The sequence below is a fragment of the Vicugna pacos genome, chromosome 3 (assembly GCF_048564905.1).
Source record: "Vicugna pacos chromosome 3, VicPac4, whole genome shotgun sequence".
Taxonomy (NCBI): domain Eukaryota; kingdom Metazoa; phylum Chordata; class Mammalia; order Artiodactyla; family Camelidae; genus Vicugna; species Vicugna pacos.
Window position 1 is genome coordinate 80,973,358 of NC_132989.1, and position 25,526 is coordinate 80,998,883.

General features: G+C 42.8%; 1 protein-coding gene across 6 annotated transcripts in view; it reads left to right on the plus strand.

The window, feature by feature from the left end:
• Positions 1-25,526, plus strand: part of LOC140695678 (endogenous retrovirus group K member 7 Gag polyprotein-like) — a 448,384-nt gene that overhangs the window by 105,153 nt on the left and 317,705 nt on the right. For 2 of the 6 annotated variants that reach the window (XM_072958640.1, XM_072958637.1), the window contains exon 2: positions 12,103-12,197. The exons of the other annotated variants lie outside the window; for them this stretch is intronic. The gene's annotated coding sequence lies outside the window, so the exon portion shown is untranslated. The remainder of the gene's footprint in view (positions 1-12,102; positions 12,198-25,526) is intronic. 6 annotated transcript variants of the gene reach the window in all.

Consider the following 25,526-nt stretch of genomic DNA (forward strand, 5'->3'; position numbering starts at 1 on the left):
TCTGGGAGCCGGAGGATCTGGCCTCCAGACCTGGCTCTGATATTACCTCACATCTGGCATCACATCCTGGGGCCCCAGGGCCATGGTTTCTTATTAATTAAATGGAGGATTGGAGTAGATCCCCTGTAGATGGTTTGATTTGTAATTCTATAAGTGGGGCATTAGGCACCAAGTGTTTGTGGCCAGGCATGGTGCCGAGTGTGGGCTCCAGAGAGGTGACTCTGTAGAGATGATAGTTCTGGAAGGACAGGGAACAGGGAGCATTTATCAGACGTGGTGGTGGGTGCCTGATAAGAGGGCACAAGGGACGTACCATGAGGGTGAATAGGATTCAACAATGACAGTTTTAGGACTGAGTTACAACTTTGGGTTCAATCTGATCTATAAAAAAAAATTGGAATTTTACTGGATGTGAATCATCAACAAAAGATCACCAACCCTGTGGGACTGGAGTGAAGCCAGTTCACTGCTCTGTGGTCTTTAACCCTGGGTACTCTCTCGCAGCAAGGGCTTGTGCATTTATGGAAAATTGTCACAGGGCATTTCAAGGCGTGACTGTCAACTTGGTGGTGCAGCTATGGACTGCCAGGAAGCTCTAGGCCTGGAGAGACTGGCTCGGCCCACAGTGATCGGGTGTGAAGCAGCGTTTGTGGCTGTATGTGTTCCGGGAACAAGGCCGGGAGCCAACAATCATTGAACGCCTTGCGCGTGCCAGGCCCTGTGGTGGACATTTCAATATGTTCTCTCATGTAAACCTCGCAGCATCTCCATGACATAGATTATTGTCTTCAGGACACTAGCGAGGAAACTGAGACTTGGAGGAAAGTTGTAGACCTAAGGTTTGACCATAAGATCTCTGGATGCTCAAGTGCAAACATTTTCCCCAAGCATGGCACACACCCTCCAGGATGTTCTGGCAGATATCACCTGCTGTTATAATTCCGTGTTCTTCTCCTGTGGACATCGAGGATGAAATTACTGTTCTCACATTATTGCTGTTTCCAGGCTTTTCAGGTACAAGGGAAAAATAACCACCGGTGGCCCCGTCACCTCCCACTCCGAGGAGCAGCATCTGAGGTCATTACATAGTTGTATTTTTCAGCTGTCAGGGTTCTGATGTGATATTTTTGTTGAATCTTATCTTTTTTCCTTTTACACTTGGTCGATGAGGAGTCAGAGTTTTGTGTTTTCCCCCCACTTTGGTAACTTGGGTTTTATTGAGATTCATTTCATGTATTTTGAAAGGTTAACAAAAAAGCTGTAAATTCTCCGGGTTCCTTATTAAGATGTAGCAGTCAGGAGGGCAGAATGTGCCTATTTATTGAGCTGGACGTATCTGCTGATTGAGGCAGATGCTGTAAACATATGTCCTGGGAGGCTTTTCAACGTTCTGTAACAAGCAGCACATTAATCAAGGCTGGACAAACTGGAGGGGTCTCTGCAGGGCTGAGGTTTCCTGGGAAGAGCCTGTTAAGACAAAGAATTAGCCAGTGCTCACGTTTGGCATATGGATCCCTGGGACATGGGCTGGGGAGGGAGATGCTGCAGAGAGCCCTGAATCGCCCTTGGTGAAGATCAATTTCGAGTGATATCTCCACCTGCAACTGATTATAGGCACAAAGCCTCTATCTGCCTGGTGATCTTGCCTTGAAAAAGAAGTAGGCTCTGTCCTTCCATCTTAAGATAGGGAAAGAAATGTTTGCTTGCTCCAGGGGGTGTATTATGAACAATCTGGGGCTTCAATATTTGAGTAGACTGAAGGAGGATGTCCTTGAAACATGGTCTTTTTTAGTTGGATCATTATTTACAGTCATGGTGGTTATCATCACTCTGTCATATATTCAAGAGTTTATATCATGTAGCTTAAAGGATAATAGGGAAACAAGCCCCTGTGTATACCCTGCTACTTATGGAAGAGAAGCCCATCCCCTTTTGGATTCTCCTCTGAACCTGTCTTCTGAAATTTGCATTTATCATGTCCTTGCTTTTCTTGACAGTTTTACTACATAACCATGGTTCATTAAACAGTTTTCCTCTATTCAGAAGAGGAAAATTTTGTGCTTTTGTGTAATAAAGCCCTGTGTACCCCATACCAATTTTCCTGTTTACAAAGCCTGGTTTGTTTTAAAATAGCTTAGAAGGTCTGTGTCCCAGTTGTTGTGTTGTGATGCTGTCTGTCATGATGTGCAGTGAAATTAAAACATTTGTGCAGGAAGCAGTCTCTACCTCTCTGCCCCCAGTACCACATAGCTCTTGCTGTTAGTTCCATAAATTAGTATATTTTACTGTAGGCTATTAGAACAAGGAAGTTACATGTTATTAAATATCCTTGGAGTTTGAAAAGAATTTACATTTAAGTATAGTGGGAAACTAATAAAAGACTTTTGAGCCGTATTCTCATCTATTTCTGCTTGCCTGTTCTACACTCTCCTGTAGTGACTGAGATTCTGAGGAAGTGGTCACTGAATGATGTAGTAATGAAAAACATATGAGCCTGGCCATCCTTGTGATTTCCTAGGACCACAGGTAGGATGAGGCCTGCATGCTGATATGGATTTAGTGGCAGCTCCTCATATGGCTCGATGCCATTATCATTGTTCTGATTTAGCACAAATATATCAATTTACATAATATATCCCTTAGGGATCTTCAGGGCAAGCAATTGAAACTGATTCTTGCTGGCTTAAGCATAAAAGATATTTCCTGAAAAATATCAGGCATTTGGTGGAATCACTGTGAAATTTCAGGCACCAGATTCAGAATATGGTTGGGAACCAAGAAACCAGAGCCATAGTCAAAGTCACCCCATGGAACCACCTAGTGAGCCATCACTGCTGCCCCACTGGACATGACATGGTGGCTTGCGTGCCTGCGGCTGGTGTTGGCCTTGGATGCTTGGAGTTGCTGATGCTGTTGGCCTGGCAACTGGCTGCTGCCACCTCAGTTACCAGAATGAAGGCGCCGTGTGCTCTGAGTCACTGGCCTCTGATTTGAAGCCCCAGGGTGACTCACTGCTCATGACTAGCTCATGATCTGCGCCATAATTCCCAGAGGGGCTGGAAAAGGAAGAATCTGGTTACTTTGACTGCTGTAATGAAAGTGACTTTGTTTCCCACAAAGACATATATGGTAGGAAATTCACCGAATAGAGGAGGAGGCTCGGAAGCTGGGAGGCCACAATTTGATTATACATCTCATTTTATCCAAAGGCATTCCTCTGAGCCTTTAATTGTCCTCTTTGCTGACATCTTTTTTCCTTTCAAGCTGTTTATTAATATTCTATATTTCAAGTAGGAGGAGAAATGATTAAGAGATAAAATTCAAAATTATTTTACTTTATAGCTTTCTTGAAGTTTCTTTAAGTAATACTCAGAAGTAACATCACACTGACTTTACATCCTCATCCCTAGAACCTGGCAGTGGAGGAGTGAACCTATTTTCTGAGAGTACATTCTAGCTCCAAAATAGGCTAGAATGGATCAGTTGGAAAGAGATGAAAAGCAGCTATTTAAATAAGGTGTAAGTATTGCTTAAACTTAGCCTGTTCCTCCCTCATTAGTATAAGTAATCAAATCATGCAATTTCGGGGACCTGAGATTTCCATTTTGGAATATGCATCTCACTGTAATCTGGAGACAGGCAGATGGGTAGATGTGCAGAAGCAGAGCTTGGTGATCACAGTCAGGGTGCTGGCGTGCGACAGACCTGAGTGCAAATCGCTGTTCAGCGGTGTGACCTCGGGTGAGTTCCTTCATTCTCTGGGTCCATTCCTCACTTGAGAAAGGGCAGTGATGATCCCTCCCTCACAGGGTTGATGTGGGGATTAAATAAATTCGTATACGGAAAGCTCAAAATATGCATTCAATACATGGTTGCTATTTTTTTCTCCTAATTCTTATTATAGCAGAACAGACGAAAGGCTGGCTCTCTCAACATGAGAAGGGTTCCTTTTGGAGAAATGCCTCCTCATCAGAAGTATCCAAGTGGAGGCTGGTTGACTTAATGCGAGGGCTGTCTTAGAGGGAATTTCTGCGGTGCAGAGTACGTGTGGTGAACGGAGGGGTTTTCAAGGTGCCTTTCAGAAGCTGATTCATTGGTATAGTAATTCCCTCAGGAACTCAGACAAGGGTTAATTGTCTGAGCTAGGCTGCTTCTGCTCTAAATGGCAAAAATACCAGCCGCTCAGGATGTGTGTGGACCAAGTCAACACCTGAATGGTAATGGACTGATTAGGCCAAGGTGGAAATTGGTTGGTCTGTCCAGATAGTGATAGGTCGTAAATGTGACAGCCAGTTTTATCACTGTCATTGCAACTCTGACTACTTTCCCTGACTTGATTTAGCCAATATGTTGGGTAGCTTCCACAATGATGGTGAGAGTGAGATGCCTCGCACATTTGCAAAGCTATCCACAAATGGGAGGCCTTCCCAGCTGGGCACTGGTTGCCGATTCTCGTGGTAACTGTGGACTAGGTTTCAGCTCTCAGGTGCCCTCTTCAGCTGGGGAGCTTTGTGCAGTAAACAACCTGTCCAGCTCTATACGGTGGTCCTGGCAGTTAGAGATGAGCAGGCCTGGGGAGTGTGATACTGGAAAGGGGGCTCAAACAACTTGTGGAAGAGGCCACAAGTAGGGTAGAGGGATGCTGAGGCAGAAGGTGGAGGGTTCTGAAGAGGAGTTTTGTTTGCTTTTTTCTCTCTGAATCTTGATACCCTGTATTAACAGGACAGTGTGGAATGATGTCCTATGTTTTATAGGCACGAAGAAAAAGAAAGAAAAGGCACAGTCTTTGCTCTTAAGATCTTTGCAGTCTAACTTAGCAATTCCATTCCCCCACCTTTTATGCCTGACTACTTATTCCATTTACTCCTTGTTCTTCCTCTTTAAATTGAGGAAGCAGAGGCAAAACCAGACACCGTGATAATGAAATTTGATGTTGTGGTCTTTGATTACACTTCCGTCAAGTGTATTTCAAGCCTCAATATTTCACATTGTGAATAATAATGTTCTTTGTAGGAAAAATTCTTAATTTGCAAATGTTGCATATGGCCTTTTATCAGGAGCTATGGACTGTCAAAATAAATAGATCTAATTATGAGCCATTGTTGTGGAATGGAACATCTTAAATAATAGAAGTCAAATTTCTAAAAATTAAAAAAAAGACCTTACATTTTAAAAGTAACTTGGAATGATCAGCCTTCTGGGGTTGACTGGTTTTCAACAAGTTCTTCAGCAGATGGAGGCTGCCAGCTTTCTAGTGGTACAGCTGTTCCCGTAACTAAAGGCAGGGATTTGCTGGGACCTCACCATCACCTCTTCATTTGAATAGGACCTGGTTTAGGAGAACCCCACTGTGCTTGTACGTTGAGAAGAGGCACTGGAAAAAGTCTTGGGACTGAGCCATTTTTAAGGAGTCTGGTTTCTTGTGGGTCATTTTAGGAGCTTTAGTGTAACTTTAAACAACACTGGGTTTTAAAACTGCCTTAAATGTAACGATGTGAGAGAATTGATGTTTTTCTGCAGGAGTTCCTTGGTTTGGTGAATTGGTTTTTGCTTTCAACAAAATGTTTGTTTCAAAGCAGGTTGTGTCAGCCCCCAGATCAGTGGAGATTCACGGAAATTCATGGGCTCCACCAAATCCATGTCCTTGTTGCTGCTCTGTCCCCAAAGAAAGAGCTTAGACATTTGTGAACAGGCACTTTAGGAATTTGTAACTTTCTAACTGGTGACTTGAAGTATTTACTTCATTTAGTGGTTAGTGGTTACTTGAGTTTGCTAAGGAAAATTTAGGGGACCACATATTTGAATTGATGAAAATAAAATAGCATAAAAATCTAGATGATGAAATTTATCTTACCTTTTGTTGATGAGTTCAGTTTAGCTCTTAAGACTGCAATAAATAAGAGGTTCTATTAGTTGAAAACATACATGAATTTAGAAAATTTAGGCAAGTCTCTAGATAATAACCCTCTCAGGGAAACATAGAATGAATTCTCTTTTTAAACATGTGAATTAGTTTCCTAATAGAGTTAAGTTAATATTTTACTCTGAAACAATTTTTTCCCACCAGAATCTATGGTAAATTGGTAAAGAAAAATCAACTAGCCATTCACGACTGCTAGAGTTTATTTGCCATGGCCATCCCAGTGTTTAGTGAGTGACTAAAGTGGAAATAGTTTGAAATGTACTCCTGCAGTATTAGATTTGGGTGAATCCAGAGATATTTGCCATGAGTTTGGCAAAATAATTATTGTGGAATTAATTGTTGAATTGGAATTTTCTGTTGCCAGCAAATATTCACATTGCCAAGTCCTCTTTCCCCTTTATCTTCTAAATCCAAGAGTATTTCAAGGGAAATTCAGTACAAACATGTCTTATTCCTTTAACTTTTTGATCCAATTAGCTGTGTTTTCTAATTGCAGTGAGGTCTTCATGGGGTCTTTTTTCCCAAGTCTTCCAGCTTGAAGTGGGGAATAAATGAAACTGATCTCCCCAAGTACTGAGCACAGATGTGCAGTGCTCAGAAATTTTCAGCTTAGAAAAGACTTTCTACCTTTGTGGCAAATCAGGCAGTGTGGAGTCATCAAGGGCCCGGTTCCCACTGCCTTTTTATGAAGTTATTTCAATGAGGGGAACATCCACCCTGTGGGGGTTTAAATTGGTTATAGCTTGAGTCCCACAAAAGCAGGTTCTGGGATTTGTTTGAGCTCTTGATTTATTGGAACCCATCTGATGGTGTGTCATCCACTGACCTCTGTGATATGAGCCCATCAGAGGCCAGGAGGTTCACATTCAGATCTTTGTCCCTGAGAACATTTCTCAGCCTCTATGAAATCCTCCCCTGATTCCATAAGAGCAGTAGTCACAACTACCTTAGGGGAAGTACCCAGTTCAATACATTGCAGATCTTCCATTCTTTTGCTTGAGTATCAAGTTCAGAATCTTCCTTATAGCTCCCTTCTTTGGGGAAGTTTAGGAGGAACTGTTTGACCATGAGAGTGGTGGTTGGAAGTATAAGTTAGAGGCTGATGTTCTCCATTTAGAGAAGTTGCTTTAAAGAGAGAATGTTAGTGACTTTCCAGAAGCCAGGCAAAGACCAGTTTCCCTGTGAAGTTGGGAAGATCTAGGTGGGATTAATAAAAAACCAGAAAATGAAGATGGAGAGGGATTTCTAACTGCATATCAATCAGCAGCATGAAGAAGTTTCTTATGTGCATCTCTAATTAGCTAATTAATCCTTAATGTATTAACTCATTCATCAATTTAAGAAATATTCATTACTTTAAGGGCTTCTCTACCAGGCAAAGCTTTGGGCACTGGAGTTACAAAATGAACAAGACACATTTTTTTCCCCTTTAAGGAGCCTAGAATGAAATATATTATACAAGTAACTACAGTGATTTCTCTTCAGATCAAATAAAAGTGAGGATTATCTGTTTCCTAATATTATTTTCTGAAGAAAAATGCTTGAAACTTCAAATAGGAGAAAACAAATTCATGTTCACAGTTGGTTTGTCTGCACAATACTGTCATCACAAACCAAGTAACAGTAATGCAGGATTTGGACTGTGAGTAGCACTGTCAGTTTCAGTCCTGACTTGTCCAAAGGATGCAAGTATTAGTATCATTTCTTTTGAGAAGCAAAACAATCAAAACCACTGTCAGTACAAGCTCAGGGTATCCTTGGTGCGAGAGATTTCTATCATAATAACGATTCCTTATATTGTGTGGAGTTTGACGTTTATAGAGCTTTTACAAACATTACCACATTTAATCTTCATAATAGCCCTGACAGCAGGTCTTGCTATTTCCATTTTTTTTCTGTTGAGAAAATGGAATCTCAGTAATTGTGACTAAGTTAGTCAGTTTCAGAAAGGGTCTTCAGTGGAGGTTGTCTGCCTCTAAATCCAGGGAAATTTGTATTCTACCTCAACAAGATTTTATGAAAGGACCAAGTGGACCAAGCGTGGGTCTGGATAAGAAACATCACAGCTATCAAAGTGATGGGAGAGGCCTTATCATTTCTTAGGTTATTCTAGGGGATGATGTGGTGGGAAGAATGAATGGCCATCAAAGAATTCCACATCCTCATCTCCAGGATCCAGGAATATGTTAGGTGGCAGGACAAAGGGAAATTAAGGTTGCAGATCGATTTAAAGCAGCTAACCAGATGACCTTAAGATGGGGAGAATATTTTATTCTGGGTGGGTATAACATGACCCAGGCAAGCAGAAAAAGAGAGTCAGAGGGAGCTGGGACTAAGGAAGAAAAATCAGAGGGATGTGACGTTGCTGGCTTTGAAAATGGAGGAAGGAGCTGTAAGTTAAGGAGTGGGGATGACTGACCTGTAGAAGCTGGAAAACTCACAGAAACAAAATTTCCCCTAAAACCTCCAGAAAGGAACACAGTCACGCCATACTTTATTTCAGCTGGTTGTGCCCCACGTTGGACTTCTGACCTGCAAAACTGTAAGATAGTAAATTTTTGTTGCTTTGTGCCACTGAGTTCGTGGTCATTTGTTACAGCAAGTGAAGGAAACTGACACAGATGGGGTGGCTGTTAGAGCCAGACCCGCAGCTCTGCACCTGCAAAGCCGGCAGTGCGACTGGGAGCCCTATGTTCTCACTGTGTGAGGACAGTTACAGGTTGGGTCAATAGTTCATTCAAATAGTTAGTAATAAATATGTCTTGCACATCTACTTGATGCCAGGTACTATTCTAGGGCTCACAGTAAACAAGACATAAAAAAATTCTGCCTTCATGAAGCTATTCTTGTAGAAGGGGAGACAGGCAATAAGTAAAACACATCATATACTATATAGTGATAAGAAAAGTGTAAGGAGAGAAGGTGATAGAAAGTGCTGTGTGTGTGTGTACAGTGGTTTGTAAATTTGGGGTGGGGCTACCAAGGGCAGGTTTACTGAGAAACTGTTATGTAAATAAAGACCTGAAGACTTCTGTCAGGATAAGAAGACAAGGCATGTGGATTTCTGGGGAGAGAGAGTCCAGAGCAAAGAGGATGCAAAGGCCCTGAGGACAGAGGGTCCCTGACATGCTGCAGGATCAGGGAGAGTGGGTTGGTGAGAAGGTAGGAAAAACTGGGGTGCCTGGTTCATCTTCTGAATACTGAGGCTTATAGCCTCCTTGGGCCTGGGGTTGGAATCTCTCCTCAGATGGTGGCCCTTTTTTAATCACCTCTGCTGCAAAGTAAAAGCAGAGCATTTCCAAAGGCCTGCCTGAGGGAGCAGATAGTATCAGAGAATTTCCCAGCGCTGATAACCAATTTTATGGATCAGTCATTTGAATTAATAAAGAGACTGGGGGACAGTGATGCAAATAATATAAGTACTAGTTGGCATTTCCTTGAAAATTTGAATCACGCTTGCTTTTCAAAGAGTCGTATGGTTGGTTAGTGACTGGAAACAGGCAGAATTGGGAAGGTTCAAACCCAACCGGCTGTTCACAGAGTGATGGCGGGAAAGGTCAACCCCCTTTTCTCTCGTCACATTGCTCATATCTAATACAGATCTCTCCAAGTAACTTATCCCTCAGCACCCACAGCCATGATCTCCCTAAAGCCCTCGTGTAGCCTTTCTGTAAGGGAGCAGGCTACACAGAGGACCTGGAGTGATGCTCGCAGTGGAGGGGAGGAAGTTTGAACACCTACAGCTCAGAAGGAGCCACGTGTGGCCAGCGTGGAGCAGGAGTAGGTTGGGTTGGCTACAAACTCACCCTGGAAAAAGGGACATGTCAGAAACAACAGAGCTTGCTTTCCCACACAGCAAAGATCTATGAAATAGAGAACAGTGATAGGGCAAACCACAGGAAGAGAAAAAGGTGACCCTAGAGGTATGTGGCAGTTTAGCATCATAGCCTCCAAATTCTCTGCTGCTTTTCCCACCAAGAAGTGAGGTCTATGCCTCTGTCCCCTTGAATCCTCTTGTGATGGTTTGACTGACAGATGTAGCCAAAGGGACACAGTGTCGGTTTCAGAGTGCAGGCCTAAAGAAATTGGTAGTTTCCACTTTTGGTTTGTGGAGAGGCTTGCTCTTGAAACCCAGTTACCATGCTGTGAGGAAGCTCAACCCACCCCAGATAAAGGCCCATGTGGAGCAGGACAAGCAGCCGGCCATGTGCGAGAGCCATCTTGGAAGCAGATCCTCCAGGCCCAGTGGAGTGACCCCAGTTGATGTGAAACGGAGCAGACGTGAGCTCTGCCTGCTGAGCCCTGCCCAGGCTGTGGATTTGTGATAAAAATGATTATTGTTGCTTTAAGCTACTAACGTTTGAGGTAGCCTGTTGTATGTGGGTAATTGCAACAAGGTACCATTTAGGTGATAGGATGGAGAGATGCCGGGTCTCACAGATGACTGGTGTGTTATTTCAAGCATGTATTAGATAAATCATTCTCAACCATTTTGGAGTTCCTGACTCTCTCCTCAGAAAGATGCACACATATTAACCTTCTGAGTTCAGTTTCAGGGGCCTCAGGACCTCCTGCATCCGTCCGTGGGCATACAGCTCCCAGGTGGAGAATTTGTGTGATAAGGCTGTCTGTCCACCACTGTTTCTTACAAAGTGGGATTTGGTATAAATTGAGGGAAGGATGAAGGAAAAGACACTGGGCTTTCGGTCCTTACACTTGGGCTTTTATTCCAGCCCTTTCATTGACTTGCTCCTTGTTTGCGGATAAAGTACAAACCCTCTACATTGTAATTTCTTGGATGGTAAAATGTAGATTCAAATCCTGTCCTTTCTTTCTCCAAGGGAATGGTGAAATTGAAAAAAAAAAAAGGAAGTGAACATGCTTAGAAAAGTGATAACTTGCTCCTCAGAGGTAGTTGATGAATATTTGTTAGATTAATTGCTAGCTGTATTATCCATTTGGGGATTGCTTGATTAGGTAGCCCAAACCTTTAAGGGAAAGTTTTTGCCCATAAAACAACTCTGGGACATGGGCCCCAGGGAAAGAGTGCCCAGGAGTATAAGCATGAAAAGGAGAGTGCAGGACAGTGTTACCTTTTGACTCCCTTATCCTTAGTTTTGTACTCAGTTTTGAACTGGGAGAAACAGTAGCCTGCAAAGATTGTTATCAGTTTATACCAAAGCAAAACTCTGCTCACTAGCATGAGGACTTGGAAGCAATATACATAGAAATCTCACAAAATATAAAAACACGTAGACACTGGCTTCAGCATTGGCGTCATTGGGTAGAAAGTCTGTTTACATTCGTTCTTATGAGGTTGGCAAAACGTTTTGATTAGCAACTCCTTGGCTGCCTGCAGTGGGTCTGAAAATATGAAATGCCACATAGACAGCAGACCTGACTTCTGAGCAGGGCGTTCCAAGATTCCTTCTTGGCTTTCCGCTGTGACAGATCACACTGTGACTGGATTTGTAGATTTCTACCATCTTAGGTGAAAGGACCCCAGCCTTGGCTAGGGTAAAACCCAAAACACAGGTGATGGAAGGCAACACCAATGTTAAAACCTTCAACAAGGAAGATCCAGTGTGGCGGTTTTCCTTCCCATTGTGGAACTATATGGATAGGGAGGGGCAGGGGAGTAAAAGCAGAAATCACATCCGGATGGATTGAGGCAATTTAGTTTTCATCAGACATGGTGACAGTGATCAATGAATCACAAAATCTCAGATCTCAGTTGCCCAGCATAAACTGTGTCATAGGATAAAAATATCTGCAATGTGCTCGGTTTTCACATCAATGTAAGTAGTCAATTTTGGCTGAACAAAATGGCCTTTAGAAATAGTTCATCACCTCTTTCTCCTTTTTATCTTCTACTGTCTCCAAAAAAACCCCAAAAACCAAAAACCAAAAAACAAAAAACCCACCCCAGAATCTGAATTTAGTCCTTCTTCAGGTTTGGGTACATTTGCATGTAATAAATTGCTTATGATGAATCCAGTGACAGTGATGGGCAGGACTGTCCCTACCCCACGCTGTATTGACTTTCTGTCCTTCAGCGTTAAAGCTGGTGGGAGTCCCATGCAGGGACAGCTCAGCTGGGGCACAGATGCAGGTGACCTTGAGGGGCATGCAAAGCAGGTCTTAAGAGGGTAATTATAACACTTGTTTCTTCTTTCTAGGGGTTCCTAAATGGGTCCAGTGTGAAGGCAGCTCATTTGTCAGGTGCATGAAAAAGCCTGAATGTGAGAGCTTGTAATGTGATCACAAAATACTTGTGAGTAAATATGTAGAAGATTTTTTTCTCAGGGGCTCCTCATCAAGATCTCTTAAGCATTAGGTTCCCTTTAAGAAAATCAATGCCAATAAAGGGGCACATAATGAAAGAAGCTGAGGCAGAATAATTGATTTATAGCCCATATGTAGGGAAAAATATCCCTAAAATTGTGTTAGACAAGCACACACTAAAGGGAGAATTGCTATTTTCCCCCCAGTTTTCCCTTTTGCTCTGTTTCGTTTGCCATATTAATTGGAGACAAGATTATTTATCCTATATGCTATCTAGACCTTTCAGAAAATCTTTGGCATTTTCCCAGTTGTTCCTCTTCCTTGTGTTGGGCTGTGTGCTAGGGAAACAGAAATAAATTAGGCCCAGTCCTCACGTGTCAGGAGCTCCCACTCTGACAGGCTGGCCCAACCAGGAGGACCAGTCCCTACTGTGCAGTTGGTAAGAGAGACAGTTGACAAGGCGGGGCAGTGGCACGGGGGCAAGTGATCAACTTAGGGGCAAGGGACTGAGGGGAGGCTTGAGATCTTGCGATGGGGAGGGCTGCGAGCTGTATCTTACTGAAAAAAGGTTGGTATTCCAGGTAGGTGGGAAGAGGGTTGGGTTATTCCAAGAAGAGGGAATCGGACACACAGAGGTGGAGATAGCATTGTGTGTTTAGGGAACCATTGGTAGGTTGGTAAGACTGGAGCACACGAGGGTTAAACAGGAAGCCTGGGAAGTGATGAAGGAAGAGCAGGAGACAGATCAGGAATGTCCCATAGGCTGCGTGGAGGCACTTGCATTTTATCTAAAGCCTCTGGGAGCCTTGGAAGCCACTATTCCTGTGCAAGCCAGCAATTACAAGTCTCAGAGACTGGAAGTTTGCAAAAATCCAGGGAGGCAGGTCCAAAGTCGGGGGGGTGGGCTGGCGCCCTCGGCAGCAGCCCTGAAACAGTGATGGATGACGCCTCAGCTTCCTTGCTCCTGGGTGGGGCAGACCTGCAGCACTTAGCATCTCCCAGAGCCCCCCTGGGGTAGAACCCCATTGCTCACAGCAGTTCTCTGCTCATTTCCACAGCAGTGTTGCCTTCTTTCCCATCCCTGCCACTCTTCCATGCCCCACTGTATGTGCTTCCTGGGGCCACTTCTTCAGTAACTCCTCGCACTTAAATTGTTAGCTCAGAACCCAAACTAAGGCAGTTTTTTGGCATGAGGAGAAACACGGTGATGAAGATGGACTCTGGATGGTTTTCAGGAGCACAGGAGCGAGAGGGGAGGACTGGAGAGCAATTTAGAACGTATAATTCATAGAAATGACAACTTTGCTGGATGTATCCTGAGAGGAAGGGAGGGAGTCTCCAGTGAGTCAAGGCAGGGCCTTATTGAATGCATTAAGCGAGATAAGGAATACAGGATGAGGAATAGAATTTTTGGTGAAATATAAGGGATTTGGACTTGAGTATGTGGAGTTTGAGGTATTGGCATGGGCAGTGTGGAGCTTAAGGGAAAGAACCAGCTCGGAGCCCCCAGCACTGAAGCCAGGCATCACCTCCTCATCAGTAACGGAAGCTGTGGAGTGAGGGGTGAGGGTAGTGTGGGAAAACCCAGCACGAGTGGGACTCTGGGGGACCATCCTTGCACAAGCGCGTTAATGAGGAGGACCTGCTAAAAAGAAGGAGCAAAAGAGCCAAGGGAATGATGGTATAGAAGCTAAGAGAGGAAAAGGGTCAGGAGAGGGAGAAAAAAATGGAGAGCTTTCGTGAGGTAAGACTTTACGTTGCCATTGGATTTGGACATCGGTGGTGGTCACTGGTGTCTTTAGAAAGCTTGTGTTAATTTGGATCGATTAGAGAGGCTGGAGAGGTTTTCCCCTCCTTAAAAAAAATCTGATTTTGTTACTTGGAAAATAGTTCAACAATAAATACCTAGAAGAGGGATTGTCTTAATAAATAAAAAAGAGTAAGTTCTAACTATCGATGAATGTGATTTCAGTTAGCATACCTAAGGATGCAGCCCTCTATTTGGGTGATTTGTGTGAAGTTAAATATTTACAAAGCTGCAAGTTTGTGTGCTAACTGGGTAAGGATTTTCCTTCTAAGCCAGTTGTTAATGTTTTCTTTTAAGTTGTTCCTACTTCTGTTTTATCACAGATTTCAATTTTATGTTGCCTAAAAAATGAGGCTTAATCCTTTAGTTGGTGCTCCTCTGAATTTTGAATAACAATTTTATTTTCTGTATTCTATTTAGTTACTTGTTAAGAATTTAATCTCTGGAGTTAGACTGGCTAAGTATTAGAGCGACTCCACCACTTACTCTCTAAGGTCCCTGGGGTGCGGGGGGTGGTGATACTTTACTTCTCTGCACCTCAGTTTCCACATCTGTGAAGTGGAGATGATAATACACCTCACAGTGTTCTCAGTCCCGAGGGAGTGAATTCAAGTAATGCACTTAAAAACATGTCTGGCACAGAGTACAGGCCAAGTACCTTTTAGTATTGAAATACTATTTGTTAGTATTTTTTCTATTTATTATTTGTCACTATTATTAACAATTGGGAGACAGCATGGTGTAGAATTATGATTGGATGAGAAAACAGAAGGCTGGGGTCTGTTCTCAGCTTTTCTGTCAGTTCTGTGGGCTGAGACAAGTCCACTCACTTCTCTGAGCTCGCTTTCTTCATCTGTAAAAGAAGGAGCTTGGAATAGAAGATCCTTGCCGGTCTTGAGCTTAATATTCTGGAAGCCTACCTTTCGCTTTCGGTGGTGGTGGAGGGGGATAGCTGATTTGCACAGCAGTCTTAGCTGTAGCTTTTTCCTTGAGGGAAGATAAACGGGCAAAAGGGGAAATTTGAAAACCTATCAACTAGGCAAATGCCTTTGGAAAGTGTGCCGAATGTTTTGGTTTATTTTCGTATAATTCCTTCCTTGGGCTGAAATATAAAAATCAGTTGCCTATATTCTATTTGGATGGCTTATCTTTTTTTTAAGTATATCCAGTTATTTTTCATTTTTTGCCTTTTTTATATCTCTTATAGAAAAATTTAAAAAAGTTTTCATATATCCACTTCACTTGTTGATGCTGTTATCTGTACAAAACCAGCCCACTTAAATGAATTATTTTTTGGCACTTCAAAGATGGCATGTGTAAATAAAGTAATAGTTACATTATGTGCTGTTTTCTTGTACCTTAGCACATTTTTGAGATCTGAAAATTGGTCTCTATTCTTATTCTGCACTCATTCCAATGATTGTTTCCTCTGATGAGTTATTTTTCATGTGCACACATGGGGGAGCTTTTGAGACACTGGTTTGAATGCTATACTTCCATGGCTTTCTCAACGACTTGAGTCTGAGGTGATGGAGTGGAGTTCTCCATCGTGGGGAGTGTGATAGGGCAGGCCTACTGGCAGAACTGACTTGGATTCCCCCGCGCTCATTGTCTGGTTTGAGGCTCTAGGACCAATTGGAAGTTCTCTTCTAAAAGTGTGTTTTCTAGCAAAAGAGGGTAAAGCTAAAAAAAATGAAAAGGAAAATTTTTGCAGATTCAGTGTTTTCCGATGCCTTAGTAAGAAGGACATGGGTCATAAATGAGAGGGGCTGTCTCTTCAGGCAAAATGGGGGAAAATCAGACAGAAATTCTGCCTTCACCTTGAAATGCCTCTGAAATGATCCCAAATCGGTTCTTCCATAGAAAAAGGAACATCTATAAACATGGTGGAATAGGAAATCAGTCCTACCTGGAGGGGGCGCAAGCAAAGGCGACAGGCTGGAGTGAGCCCGACACTCTCGGTCTCTTGCTCTGTTTGCTGTTTGAAGAAAATGCAGAAAAATAGAAAATACTCTGCTGAGTGGAATGAAGCAACTGTTTCACAGGCCCTTCACTGGCTTTATCATTGTCTTTCTTTTTGACCCAATGTTTTAATGGTTAAGAGCATAAATAAACATATAAAAACACCGGGGCGGCAGCCGCACAGATGCATGACAGGCTGTCCGGAGTGACGAGGGCTTCCCCTGCCCCAGTTTATCTGGGGTGATCAGTGGTGTCCCAGTCATGTCTGAATGCTTTGCTCATGAGGCACGATTTTAAATGCACTTGAAGATTCTATGAGAAAATCAATACCGCTGATTTTTTAGCGCTGTTTATGTATCGACAAAACCCCTTGAGCAGTTATTTTCTTGTGTCAAGTCTGTGGTATAATTGGATTAATATAAGTTTACATAAAATTAAACAGGCCATCCTTTATGATGAATGGGGAAGAGGTAAAAGTTGCCTCGCTGGTTTTTTCTCATTGGTTTTTTTCCTCTCTAGACAGCCAAGTCATATTGTCTCTAGTTTCTGTTCAACTTCTTGATGCTCCTTTTCTCTCCTCTTTTCCTTCACTCTCACACAGTCTTATGGTTTCAACCATTAGCCGTATCCCCAGCCTGAGCTTCCATCACATATTGCAGTTGTACGTTTTGCATAGCTTATTGCTTATTCCTCGTGGGTATGGAAGTCAAATATAGTAAGTCAAATATAGTTCCGTCCTCCACTTGCCTCCTCCTTTACCCACACCTCAGCTCACCAATTCTTCCTAGCTTTCCCATTTCTGTTCTTGAACCTCCATTTCTGAGCCAGCTAGGGCTTGAAAATTTGGGGTCATCTTTGTCACTCTTCTGTCTCCTGCACTGTGTCACAAGTCCCCAAGACCACCCTCAGGTTTGATGACGTACTAAAAGGATTCATGGGACTCAGCTATTATACTCATGGTTATGGTTTATTGAAATTAAAGGATAGAGATTAAAAGAGAAACGGGAAAGATGCCTGGGCATGGTTTCCAGGAGAAATCAGGTGCAAGCTTCCAAAATGTCTTTCCCGGGGGATTTGTGTGGAAATGCTTAATTCTCTGAACAATGATGTGTAAGAAGATGTGCAACCAGAGAAGCTCACCTGAACCTTGGTGTCCAGGGTTTTTATTGGGGATCAGTCATGTAGACACGCAGTGCCAGCATGATTTACCTCAGCTGTTCAGAAGCCAGATCCCTAGGGAAAAACAGGCGTTCACCACGAATCACATTGTGAGTGTAAACTATTTGGTCAGACTGATACTGCACGGCCTGGGGCCTCCGGCATACAACACTCACCAGACAGAATATTCTAATAACTCAGAACTCAACCCGCAGGAGCTGGACCACGTTCTGAAGACAGGTCACTTTTGAGATTGTGAAGGGTTTGGGCAACCTAGATCTGCTGAGTTGACCTTACAGGCCAAGGTTTATTGGTTGTTGTGAAATATGGGCAAGAACCCATACTTCGGTGTTAAACAGACACGTGTTTCTAGCTCAGTGAGGATTAAATGAGATGTGGGTAATGTAACACTGGACATGCAAATACTAAATGGATGCTAGGTGATGGCTTTCTGTTGTTGTCATTATAATTATTATTGCCTCTGCCCTTTCCTATCCAGTCCTGCTTCTGACTGTCCAGTCTGGGACCTTATAGCTTTCCCTTCTGTATACAGTACACTAGCCTCCCGTGTCGGTGAACGGAGGATAAGTTATGTTGCACTAACAATCCCCAAATCTGAGTAGCTTGTAGAAACAGGAGTATTTCTCAATCCTGGACTTACTCATTATGAGTCGGCTCCAGCTCAGCTCCAAATTATCGTCATTCTGGGACCCAGACAGAAAGGGAAGCCCCACTCTGGGATACTGTGGCAAAGATAAAAGAGCATATGATAGACCCATTTAATGGCTCCTAAAGTTTTGCTTGGAAGTGGCACTTATTCTAGCTCTTTTTTTTGTCTAAAGGAAGTCCCATAGCCAGGCCCGAGGTTAATGGGTTGGGGATATATAATACTTCCTTGGTGGGTGGTGGTGAATGGACAATAATATCATCTATCAACTTCCTAACTGGCCTCTCACCTCCAGGCTCCTTCTACCCTTGTCACACTCCAGTCTATGCTGGTGACCGTCACCAAGTCTATATCCTCAAAGCTTAGTATTGGCAAATTATTTCCCTTTTCTAGAACTGCTTTAATTTGCGGTCTTTGATTGCCTAGTTATGCAGACCTTCTTTTAAGCTCAATCACTCCTGACTCTCCTGTGCTTCCAGTAAAGACCAGCCCCGGGCACGTTTTATCTTAGCACCTTGACACCATTGCCCATGACAGTCATTTACTGAGAAGGAGGACCCTTTTCTGAATAAACCTTCCTTTTTATTCACCTTTAAATTCTCCACAGAGCCCAAGTGCCTTACCCATAGTCATGTCTGAAACATGTGATGAATGTATGGAAGGATAAATGCTGCTCCAGTGTAGAAAGAAATCCAAGTGCTATTCAGTCCAGGAGAGGCCAGGCAGCAGGGGATGGGGAGGTTGAATTCCATCCATGCTTTTCTCACAAGCCAAGTCCTGAGGTGGGGTGTGGGGGAAGGGTGTCTTCTTCTAATTAACACAAAAGCACCAAAAAGTTTAACAGTGGCCTTCCTTCTAGGGTCTTTGTATATTAAAAGGAAACCTCCAGTACAGGACCTTTATGCCCGCAAAGGACCATACATATGGAAGTCATCACAGAGCAGTGGGAGAAAAATGTTGTTTTGGCTCTGCTTTCTTATAATTTTCAAGTCCTAGGCCACCAAGTCACCCACATACTCAGCATCCTTTGAATGTCTGTGACTCAAGAACCCTTCATGAGTTCGGGTCCTTGTGCTGCTTAGTGTTTCATGAGAAGGGTCGCAGGGACTTGGATGTTTTTGCCCGCTTGAGTTGCAGTTATCCTGGAGGTAGCACCTCTTTTACTGGAGAAAATAGCTCTTGAGGCCAAAACTTGCAGACTGAGCTTGAAGATGGAGAAAAGTGACTGAATCTATGATGCTTGGGAAAGAGAAGTAAAGCTTGGTTTCAGGAAAATATTCCTAAAAGTAAAACCTAGTCCCTGGCAATGTAGCAAATAGCCAAAATGATTCTTGGTTGAGTGATTAAGTTTTTTTTTTTTCCTGATTGTAATTTAAAAAACTGCTCTGAAAGAAATCTGTTCCAAATTCAGTACCAAAGGGGAACATTGCTGATTAGCAGGAAGGAGAGCCAAAGGACTTTGATCGCCCAAGGCAGTGACTGGAAAGGTGCCTGTGAGTGTGGGACCTTCCTGGCTGCCTGGGAAATGCTTCAGCACTGAGAGTAAACTCTCTGTCAGGCTCCACAAAACAGCTTTAAAGCTGATAAACCACTAAGTGTGTTGTCAGCAACATGCTGGTTTGATTTTTTTTAAATAATATTTTACTTATGCTTCTATATTTTGTAAAGTGGTTAGGTTCTCAGATGACTAAGGTAATAAACCAAGCACAGGAACATCAGTGTCTTCCACGTGAAGGTATGAACTCCAGCACTAATGAGATGTGGAGTAGCAGGACAGAGATGATTAGAGGACCTTGAATGAAGGAATCAAGCAGGTGGACTTTTAGATCCTTACATTCAGAATCCTGGTATTAGAAGTGGAGAGTGGAGCTAACTGATCTGTGGCTGGAAAGAGAGACCTGGCTTTGAATTAGAGAGAAGAGGAAGTTTCATCAGCTCAACACATGCTCCCTTCACTAGTGGGAAAACTCCAGGGCATTTGTTCTGTCATGAAATATTCGTATTAATTTACTGAAATGCCAGTGAGTGTGTGGCACTTTGAGATCATTGTCGTTGCCGTGATGCAGCTGTTCATGCTTCATATTTATGGGCTCCCTGATTGCCCTGAAGTTCCTCTGTGCACAGCCCAGCAATCAGGACTCGCCAGTAGATGGAACAAGGTAGCTCTGTTCTGGAACCCAAGGGTCTTGCCACTGTTTTCAAATCTGAGAGGACTTTCTGGAACAAGGTCAGAGTGAGACATAATATTGCCCCTACTGCATATGCTGTCTATAGAAAAGATTTTTGTATTTCCCATTGAGCAAATTGTCCTTTTCAGGAACAGCTTTTCCTCCGGAGTCGTATAAAATGCTATTGGAGTGATATATTTTGAATTTTCTTTTGCTTTTTTAAAAATTTGAATGCATTTTCTCCTCTCTTCAGGCTGATGGGTAGTCATTTAATTATTGATTTGGAGGGACTTGGGTCCCTAAGACCTCCCTTTAATGGGGAGTAACAACGTCTGCTGGAAAGCTTGGTTCATCCCCTCTGGAGAACCCTTTGCAGTTCTGTGGCCTTGGTCTCTGCAGGACTTGAAAAACGGAAGCTGAGTTTCTATTTGAGTCATCACTCCTGAGACTTTTGACTAAGCTGACAGGTCGTTTTTCATCTAGGCCTGAGCTGTTGGGGCTGGTGAACATATTGGGGCAGATTTTGAAGCTGAATACTTTCTCTGTGCTCCATATAGATTCCATTTCTTTCAAGTGGTCGAAGCTGAACAGTTCTTCAAATCATTGCTGTCATTTAGGGCAGGGATAATACAGAGGACCTTTTTTCTCTGAAGGGGCCAGTTACTTGTGCTTGTTCACGCATCCATTCCAGAAGGTTTGAGTGCCTACTATGTGCTGGGCCATGTGCTTAGATACTGGAGGCTCAGTATCAGATCTAAGTCAGTTTAAGTCTTTGTCCTCATAGTATTTAAAATAGCTACAGTCTAATGGGGGAAAACAGAAATAACTCAGGCAGTTACCGTATATTGTGATGAGGGCTACGAAAGGGAAGCATGGCGAGCACCCAGGAGGGACATTTAACAAGTTCTGGTTGTCTGTGTGTACCGGGAAATGTGTAAAATGCCGAGTTTATAGTTAACTAACAAAATAGTCATTGTCCCTGCTGTCATGATACTTCCGGTCAGGGAAAACTGGTGTTGATTGCATAATAGCATAAACACATATGTGTGGTATTTGCTATAAAGAAAGCTTGGGGTATGAGGAGAGACTCTTTCAGGGGATCTCACTTAGACTGAGTGTTCTGGGAACATGAATCCACGGAGACGTTTAGGCCGAGACTTGAGGGATGAGCTGGCGATAGTCAACTGAGGCCAGGGAAGAAAGGGCTCCACCAGGCTGTTTCCTGGGCTAAGTCCTGTGACAGCAAGAGCATGAAGGTTCATGGGACAGAATGTTGGGTATGGTTCTGTCATTGTGTGCAGTGAGCGGTAGGGACAGAGAGAGGGTGGGGGTTTAGGTTGGAGGGTGACCAGGATCAGACTGTAAGGAGCCTTCTCAACCACAGGAAGGAGTCTTAACTTTATCTTGAGAGGCATGAGAGAGTCATTGAAACGTTTAAGTGGGAAGGAGACATGATCAGATTTATACCTTCAAGAAGTTCTTCTGGCTGCAGTAGTGGGTTAAGTTGTGGGACAAGTTAAGAGGCGTGCAAACTAGTTAGGAGGCTGTTGCAGGAACCCGGAGTAAGAAATCTACTAGAGAGTATTGTCAGGGGTGTGGGCTCTGGGGCCACAATGCCTGGCTTGAACCTGACCTCTGTTACTCTGTAGCTGGACAGTCTGAGCAAATCACTTTGCTTCTGTGGGTTGCTGTTTTTGCTTCTGTAATGATAATGATAATGCCTATCTCGTTAGGTTGCTGTGGTTTAATTGCCATGTGGTGCTCGGAGAAGTTTGTGCACAACATTTTATTCAGGTTGTGCCCTGCAAAAAGGCTCATGATTGAGGGGCCAGTGTAGGTGGGAGCCTGCTCCCAATTTGCAAGCTCTGTGCCCTGGAAGGGGCTTACTCATCCTGGAGGAAAAGACGCCTTTTTCAATTCATCCATCCAAAAGGGGTATCTTTCTGTAATTTGAACAAAGTCACCTGAAGTGGCATAGAGGCAGCCCTGCCTGGCATATGTAAGAACTCAATAAATGTTATCTATTATTAATGGCTGTGTATGACTTTGTACAAATCAGTGAACCTTTCTATGCCCGTTTTCTTATCTGTAAAACAAAGAAATAACAGCCCTTACATAATAGAATTGGTTATAAGAATTAATGAATTAGTATGCGCAAAACACTTAAAATAGTGTCTGCCATGAATAAATATGCATGTTAAAAAAATAGGGGTAGGGAGCATTATTCAATCAACAGTGCCTGTGAGCCAACTATGTGCTGGGCACAGGACTGAAACTTGGAAGATAGAGGCAGATATGTCCTTGTCCTCATGGGAGTAAACAAAATTTTACCCTGATAATTCATTAAAACTGTGATACATGTTATGAAAATGAAGTCTAAGGGGTAGAAACAATTAGGAAAATTTTAGAATGTTTAGAAGTAGGAAGGATAAGACTCTGATTAAATGTAGGAGTTGATTCCAGGAAGATTGTGGACTCAGGGAAATGTTTCAAGGAGGGTGGGATTGGCCACATTGCCCAACTTCGTAGCTGGGTTTTTAAGGATGAACCAGATTACCTGGCTAACTTTGTGTGTGATTTAAGAAATGAATTCAGATAGAAATGAAAACATACAGGAACATATTTAGAAATTATTTGGTGCACCAAAAAATTCCCTTTAAGTTCTACAGAGAAAAACATATATATATTCAACTGATGTTATATTACTTATAAGATTCATTACTTAAAATTTTGAAGTAGCAAATGAAATCTGGAAACCAACTTATTATAGACATTTAAAGATTGGATTTGAGTTTGTTTGTTTGTTTGTTTGTTTTTGGTAAACTGGAAACAATGTCCTGATTACCTATTTGGAGAAGGGCTAGGTGAAAGTATCCTGTGTGATTTTGCTGGCTTTGTCTTGTTTGTTTTCTCCTGTTGAATTCTGATGGTGTCATGGGTGAGTCTGATGACCTTCCCAGGGCAATTTCTGAAACACTGTGGAGAGAGAACATAGCGGAATACTCATGGACACCTTCGGTGGTTAGGATTACTCTCAGGCTGAATTATTATTCAGAGTTTTGCTGAGGGCTTAGAGTACCCTAGGCAGCACCGAAGTTTCTTTGACATGCTCCTTAGTGTTTCCTCTTTTTTTAATCCCCGAGTGGAATTGCACCTGGATCCGTAGCTGGTGTCATTCCATTTCATGCTCCTCTCCCTCCTTCATTCTTCCTAACAGCCCAAAAAGGAGATGGTGTTTTGGGGGAGCAAGCCAAAGTGCCAGCTGGAATTTCTAGGCACGCAGGAGAAAACCGCTTTGCTCTGCCATGGAACATTACAAAGCTAGCTCTGAGTTGTTTGTATTTTGTTTTGTTTTGTTGTCGAACAGAAGGAAAACCTGTAGCAACATTAGGTAAATCAACAATCCTAGCTTAGCTGTATTTTTCAAGAAGAGAAAGGCCTGATAATAAGGGCTGTGGAAGGTAGAATAATACCCACCCCCCACTTCCTAGATATTCACATCCTAATCCCTGGAACCTGTGCATCTGTTATGTTACCTGGCAAAGGGGAATGAAGGGTGCGGATGGAATTAAGGTTGCTAATCAGATGACTCTGGGATGGGAGGATTATCGTGGATTATCTGGGTGGGCCCAGTGTAATCACAAGAGTCCTTAAGAGAGGAAGAGGAAGGCAGTGGTATAAGAATAGGTGTCAAAATGACACAGTGTGAGACAGACTCAACCAGTCATTGCTGGCTTGGGAAGATGGAGAAAGAGGGCCTAAATATAAGGGCAGCCTCTAGAAGCTGGAAAGGGTGAGGAAACAGATTGTCTTCTAGAACCTCCAGAAAGGGATGCAGCGCTGCCAACTCTGATTTAGATGAGACCCATCCTGGACCTCTGATGTCCATAACTGTAAGATAATACATTTGTGTTGTTTTAATTTGCTAAGTTTGTGATGATTTGTTATAGCAGCAAACTAATGAGACCTGACAGTTGCAAGCTGTAAGAATCTGGAGGACATGGAACCTATAATTATAAAAGGAGCAATGTTAAATACATTACAAGTGTTCTATAAATCTTGGGCAATTAATCATTTAGTTCAATAAGAACCCAGAGAAGAGACAGCAAACTGAAAAAACTGTCAAAGTCTAGTGAGGTAGTGTAAATGAGCAAGACCATGTAAATGAGCTCCACCAAGCCTGGTGGAGGAGAATAGGGAGGGGAGGGGAGTGTAGCAGACCAGAGTTCGTGGCCAGGCTTGGCAGGGCAGTGGCTGCTCAGATCCAGGTGATTGTTGCCATAAGGGAATGTGAGCAGTTGCCAGATCTTCTAGTTTTTTCAAAAGAAGTCCATATTTTGAAATTTTAATGTAAAATTTCCTAATATTTAACTCTAGATTGTTTAAATAAAAACAAAAACAAACAAACAAACCCTATGCTGTCTAAGCACATGTACTGCAGGGTGGATATGGCCCATGAGCCTGTATTTTGAGACTTCTCTGGAAGTACAGTCACCTTCAGTGGCTTATAATTCTCACACTTCTGAGTATAACATCCCAGATCCTTTTTAGGGTGTAAGAAGATTTGGGGAAATTAATAATTGAGCTAGTCAAGGGTAAACATCAGGCTTCAAGTCTCAGTGTGTCTGATTGCAAAACCAAGGGTTTATTGTTGTTTTTTCCATCTTACTGCCTCTAAGTTAAAAGGAGGAGATTAATAATGGTGGAGAGATAAAAGGAATAATGGAAGGGAAACAATACTTACTGAGAACACAATACCTAATCAGGCATTGAACAAGGGACTTAAAGCACATAATCTTTTCAATCTCATAACAATTATATGAGGTGAACAATATTCTCATTTTCCAGATAAGAAACCTGGTCCAAGAGAGGTCAAGTAACTTGTACTTGGTCACATAGATAGTAAGTAGCAAAGAAAAGTCAGCCTGTTTTTCTGGGGGATAAGGGTTTTGGAGAGAAGGAAGAACAATGCTTCCTGTGGAGCTGGAGAGAAGACTGAGATGGTCAGGACTGTAAGGAAACACGCAGGTTCCTGCTGTCATGGCAGGAACTTATCTTTATTGGTGTAACTGGGAGGTCAGGTTATGTGGTAAGCTTAAGGGCAGGTTTATAGTGAAGGTGGGTGTCCAATAGGATACTTAAGGAGAAAAGAGGCTGGCCTCCAGAGTCACATGCTTAGATGACTGAGTCATGATGTGGAAACGATGGCTGGACAGTGACAAAGGCCACCAGCCAAGCTGGCTTTGAGTGGAATGAGTGTATATGCCGTTGGTTCTCAGGGCAGTGTCCCTCATAAGTTCAAGAGAGGAGTTGAATGACCAAGATTGGCCATTGGTTAAGTAGAAGATGAAAGATAAAGAAATCTGGGTGTTTCAACTTTATTAGTCTCTAGGCAATTCAGATTAAACCCACAGAACCACAATGATGCTATACTAAGTGAAAAAGACTGACAGTACTACTGAGAACGTGAGGCAGTAGGGGTGCTCACAGATGCTGGTGGGAGTGTAATTAGATTCACTTTGGAAAACTGTTTTCAGTATCTAGGAAAACTGAGCA